The sequence below is a fragment of the Scyliorhinus torazame genome, chromosome 20, assembly GCF_047496885.1.
Source record: "Scyliorhinus torazame isolate Kashiwa2021f chromosome 20, sScyTor2.1, whole genome shotgun sequence".
Lineage (NCBI taxonomy): Eukaryota > Metazoa > Chordata > Chondrichthyes > Carcharhiniformes > Scyliorhinidae > Scyliorhinus > Scyliorhinus torazame.
In genome coordinates this window covers 109,250,468-109,256,467 of record NC_092726.1, presented here as the reverse complement: position 1 = coordinate 109,256,467, position 6,000 = coordinate 109,250,468, and positions in this window count along the sequence as shown.

Genomic DNA, 6,000 nt, shown 5'->3' with positions numbered 1-6,000 from the left:
TTAGTGTTTCAATGTGAGGGGGGGCAGACTCAGCCTGTTAGTGTTTCAATGTGAGGGGGGGGGAGGCACAGCCTGTTAGTGTTTCAATGTGATTGGGGGGGGGGGGCAGACACTGCCTGTTAGTGTTTCAATGTGAGGGGTGGTGACAGGTACGTCCTGTTAGTGTTTCAATGTGAGGGGGGGACAGGCACAGCCTGTTAGTGTTTCAATGTGAGTGGGGGTGACAGGCACAGCCTGTTAGTGTTTCAATGTGAGGGGGGGGACAGACATAGCCTGTTAGTGTTTCAATGTGAGGGGGGAGACAGGCACAGCCTGTTAGTGTTTCAATGTGAGGGGGGGAGACAGACACATCCTGTTAATGTTTCAATATGAGGGGGTGGGTCAGACACAGCCTGTTAGTGTTTCAATGTGAGGGGGGGCGCAGAGACAGCCTTTTAGTGTTTCAATGTGAGGGGAGGGGAGAAGGGCAAATCCTGTTAGTGTTTCAATGTGAGGGGAGGCGCAGATACAGCCTGTTAGTGATTCATTGTGAGGGGGGGGGACAGGCACAGCCTGTTAGTGTTTCAATGTGAGGGGGGCGCAGGCACAGCCTGTTAGTGTTTCAATGAGGGGGGGGAGACAGACACAGCCTGTTAGTGTTTCAATGTGAGGGGGGGAGAGGCACAGCCTGTTAGTGTTTCAATGTGAGGGGGGGACAGGCCCAGCCTGTTAGTGTTTCAATGTGAGGGGGAGGGGGACAGGCACAGCCTGTTAGTGTTTCAATGTGAGGGGGGGGGTCAGACACAGCCCGTTAGTGTTTCAATGTGAGGGGGGCTCAGGCACAGCTGTTAGTGTTTCAATGTGAGGGGGGGTGACAGGCACAGCCTGTTGGTGTTTCAATTTGAGGTGGGGACCAGACATAGCCTGTTAGTGTTTCAATGTGAGTGGGGGTGACAGGCACAGCCTGTTAGTGTTTCAATGTGAGGGGGGGACAGACATAGCCTGTTAGTGTTTCAATGTGAGGGGGGTGACAGACACAGCCTGTTAGTGTTTTAATGTGAGGGGGGGACTGACACAGCCTGTTAGTGTCTCAATGTAAGGGGGGGGACAGGCACAGCCTGTTAGTGTTTCAATGTGAGGGGGGGAGACAGACACATCCTGTTAATGTTTCAATATGAGGGGGTGGGGCAGACACAGCCTGTTAGTGTTTCAATGTGAGGGGGGGCGCAGAGACAGCCTTTTAGTGTTTCAATGTGAGGGGAGGGGACAGGCACAGCCTGTTAGTGTTTCAATGTGAGGGGGGGGGGGACGGGCAAAGCCTGTTAGTGTTTCAATGTGAGGGGGGGCGCAGATACAGCCTGTTAGTGATTCATTGTGAGGGGGGGGGACAGGCACAGCCTGTTAGTGTTTCAATGTGAGGGGGGCGCAGGCACAGCCTGTTAGTGTTTCAATGAGGGGGGGCAGACAGACACAGCCTGTTAGTGTTTCAATGTGAGGGGGGGAGAGGCACAGCCTGTTAGTGTTTCAATGTGAGGGGGGGACAGGCACAGCCTGTTAGTGTTTCAATGTGAGGGGGAGGGGGACAGGCACAGCCTGTTAGTGTTTCAATGTGAGGGGGGGTCAGACACAGCCCGTTAGTGTTTCAATGTGAGGGGGGCTCAGGCACAGCTGTTAGTGTTTCAATGTGAGGGGGGGTGACAGGCACAGCCTGTTGGTGTTTCAATTTGAGGTGGGGACCAGACACAGCCTGTTAGTGTTTCAATGTGAGGGGGGCACAGGCACAGCCTGTTAGTGTTTCAATGTTAGGGGGGGGGACAGGCACAGCCTGTTAGTGTTTCAATGTGAGGGGGGGAGGGACAGACACAGCCTGTTAGTGTTTCAATGTGAGGGGGGGGGGGACAGACACAGCCTGTTAGTGTTTCAATGTGTGGGGGGGGGGGGGACAGGCACAACCTGTTTGTGTGTCAATGTGAGGGGGGAACAGGCACAGCCTGTTCGTGTTTCAATGTGAGGGGGGGACAGGCACAGCCTGTTAGTGTTTCAATGTGAGGGGAGGAGGACAGACACAGCCTGTTATTGTTTCAATGTGAGGGGGGGGGCAGGCACAGACTGTTAGTGTTTCAATGTGAGGGGGGGCGCAGACACAGCCTGTTAGAGTTTCAATGTGAGGGGGGGGGCAGACACAGCCTGTTAGTGTTAAAATGTGAGGGGGGACAGACACAGCCTGTTAGTGTTTCAATGTGAGGGGGTGCAGGCACAGCCTGTTAGTGTTTCAATGTTAGGGGGGGGGACAGGCACAGCCTGTTAGTGTTTCAATGTGAGGGGGGCGGGCAGACACAGTCTGTTAGTGTTTTAATGTGGCGGGGGGGAGAGACACAGCCTGTTTGTGTTTCAATGTGAGGGGGGATGACAGGCACAGCCTGTTATTGTTTCAATGTGAGGGGGGGACAGGCACAGCATGTTTGTGTTTCAATGTGAGGGGGGGCAGGCACAGCCTGTTAGTGTTTCAATGTGAGGGGGGGGGGCAGACACTGCCTGTTAGTGTTTCAATGTGAGGGGAGGGGGCAGGCACTACCTGTTAGTGTTTCAATGTGAGGGGGGGCAGACTCAGCCTGTTAGTGTTTCAATGTGAGGGGGGGGGAGGCACAGCCTGTTAGTGTTTCAATGTGATTGGGGGGGGGGGCAGACACTGCCTGTTAGTGTTTCAATGTGAGGGGTGGTGACAGGTACGTCCTGTTAGTGTTTCAATGTGAGGGGGGGACAGGCACAGCCTGTTAGTGTTTCAATGTGAGTGGGGGTGACAGGCACAGCCTGTTAGTGTTTCAATGTGAGGGGGGGACAGACATAGCCTGTTAGTGTTTCAATGTGAGGGGGGGGACAGGCACAGCCTGTTAGTGTTTCAATGTGAGGGGGGGAGACAGACACATCCTGTTAATGTTTCAATATGAGGGGGTGGGGCAGACACAGCCTGTTAGTGTTTCAATGTGAGGGGGGGCGCAGAGACAGCCTTTTAGTGTTTCAATGTGAGGGGAGGGGAGAAGGGCAAATCCTGTTAGTGTTTCAATGTGAGGGGAGGCGCAGATACAGCCTGTTAGTGATTCATTGTGAGGGGGGGGGACAGGCACAGCCTGTTAGTGTTTCAATGTGAGGGGGGCGCAGGCACAGCCTGTTAGTGTTTCAATGAGGGGGGGAGACAGACACAGCCTGTTAGTGTTTCAATGTGAGGGGGGGAGAGGCACAGCCTGTTAGTGTTTCAATGTGAGGGGGGGACAGGCCCAGCCTGTTAGTGTTTCAATGTGAGGGGGAGGGGGACAGGCACAGCCTGTTAGTGTTTCAATGTGAGGGGGGGGTCAGACACAGCCCGTTAGTGTTTCAATGTGAGGGGGGCTCAGGCACAGCTGTTAGTGTTTCAATGTGAGGGGGGGTGACAGGCACAGCCTGTTGGTGTTTCAATTTGAGGTGGGGACCAGACATAGCCTGTTAGTGTTTCAATGTGAGTGGGGGTGACAGGCACAGCCTGTTAGTGTTTCAATGTGAGGGGGGGACAGACATAGCCTGTTAGTGTTTCAATGTGAGGGGGGTGACAGACACAGCCTGTTAGTGTTTTAATGTGAGGGGGGGACTGACACAGCCTGTTAGTGTCTCAATGTAAGGGGGGGGGGACAGGCACAGCCTGTTAGTGTTTCAATGTGAGGGGGGGAGACAGACACATCCTGTTAATGTTTCAATATGAGGGGGTGGGGCAGACACAGCCTGTTAGTGTTTCAATGTGAGGGGGGGCGCAGAGACAGCCTTTTAGTGTTTCAATGTGAGGGGAGGGGACAGGCACAGCCTGTTAGTGTTTCAATGTGAGGGGGGGGGGGGACGGGCAAAGCCTGTTAGTGTTTCAATGTGAGGGGGGGCGCAGATACAGCCTGTTAGTGATTCATTGTGAGGGGGGGGGGACAGGCACAGCCTGTTAGTGTTTCAATGTGAGGGGGGCGCAGGCACAGCCTGTTAGTGTTTCAATGAGGGGGGGGCAGACAGACACAGCCTGTTAGTGTTTCAATGTGAGGGGGGGAGAGGCACAGCCTGTTAGTGTTTCAATGTGAGGGGGGGACAGGCACAGCCTGTTAGTGTTTCAATGTGAGGGGGAGGGGGACAGGCACAGCCTGTTAGTGTTTCAATGTGAGGGGGGGTCAGACACAGCCCGTTAGTGTTTCAATGTGAGGGGGGCTCAGGCACAGCTGTTAGTGTTTCAATGTGAGGGGGGGTGACAGGCACAGCCTGTTGGTGTTTCAATTTGAGGTGGGGACCAGACACAGCCTGTTAGTGTTTCAATGTGAGGGGGGCACAGGCACAGCCTGTTAGTGTTTCAATGTGAGCGGGGGGGACAGGCACAGTCTGTTAGTGTTTCAATGTGAGGGGAGGTGGACAGACACAGCATGTTAGTGTTTCAATGTGAGGGGGGGGGACAGACACAGCCTGTTAGTGTTTCAATGTGAGGCGGGGGACAGACACAGCCTGTTAGTGTTTCAATGTGAGTGGGGGCGGGGTACAGGCACAGCCTGTTAGTGTTTCAATGTGAGAAGGGGACAGACATAGCCTGTTAGTGTTTCAATGTGAGGGTGGGGGGACAGACACAGCCTGTTAGTTTTTCAATGTGAGGGGGTTGGGGGACAGGCACAGCCTGTTAGTGTTTCAATTTGAGGGGGGGGAAGACACAGCCTGTTATTGTTTCAATGTGAGGGGGGGAACAGAGACAGCCTGTTAGTGTTTCAATGTGAGGGGGGGGGGGGTACATAGCCTGTTAGTGTTTCAATGTGAGGAGGGGGGGAGAGACACAGCCTGTGAGTGTTTCAATGTGAGGGGGGGACAGACACAGCCTGTTAGTGTATCAATGTGGGTGGGGGGAACAGACTCAGCCTGTTAGTGTTTCAATGTGAGGGAGGGGCAGGCACAGCCTGTTAGTGTTTCAATGTGAGGGGGGGGGGGACAGACACAGCCTGTTAGTGTTTCAATGTGAGGGGGGGGGGTGACAGACACAGCCTGTTAGTGTTTCAATGTGAGGGGGTGACAGACACAGCCTGTTAGTTGCACCCCTATCCCACAGCCGCCAGGATTATAATAGAAGTGTGCATCCCTATCCCACAACCGCCAGGATCATAATAGACGGGTGCATCCCTATCACACAGCCCCCAGGATTATAATAGAAGGGTGCATCCCTATCCCACAGCCGCCAGGATTATAATAGAAGGGTGCGCCCCTATCCCACAGCCGCCAGGATTATAATCGAAGTGTGCATCCCTATCCCACAACCGCCAGGATCATAATAGACGGGTGCATCCCTATCCCACAGCCGCCAGGATTATAATAGAAGGGTGCATCCCTATCACACAGCCCCCAGGATTATAATAGAAGGGTGCATCCCTATCCCACAGCCGCCAGGATTATAATAGAAGGGTGCATCCCTATCCCACAACCGCCAGGATCATAATAGACGGGTGCATCCCTATCCCACAGCCCCCAGGATTATAATAGAAGGGTGCATCCCTATCCCACAGCCGCCAGGATTATAATAGAAGGATGCATCCCTATCCCACAGCCGCCAGAATTATAATAGAAGGGTGCACCCCTATCCCACAGCCGCCAGGATTATAATAGAATGGTGCATCCCTATCCCACAACCGCCAGGATTATAATAGAAGGGTGCATCCCTATCCCACTGCGCCCAGGATTATAATAGAAGGGTGCACCCCTATCCCACAGCCGCCAGGATTATAATAGAAGGGTGCATCCCTATCCCACAACCGCCAGGATCATAATAGACGGGTGCATCCCTATCCCACAGCCCGCAGGATTATAATAGAAAGGTGCATCCCTATCTAACAGCCGCCAGGATTATAATAGTATAATAGAAGGGTGCATCCCTATCCCACAGCCGCCAGGATTATAATAGAAGGGTGCATCCCTATTCCACAGCCGCCAGGATTATAATAGAAGGGTGCATCCCTATCCCACAGCCGCCAGGATTACAAAAGA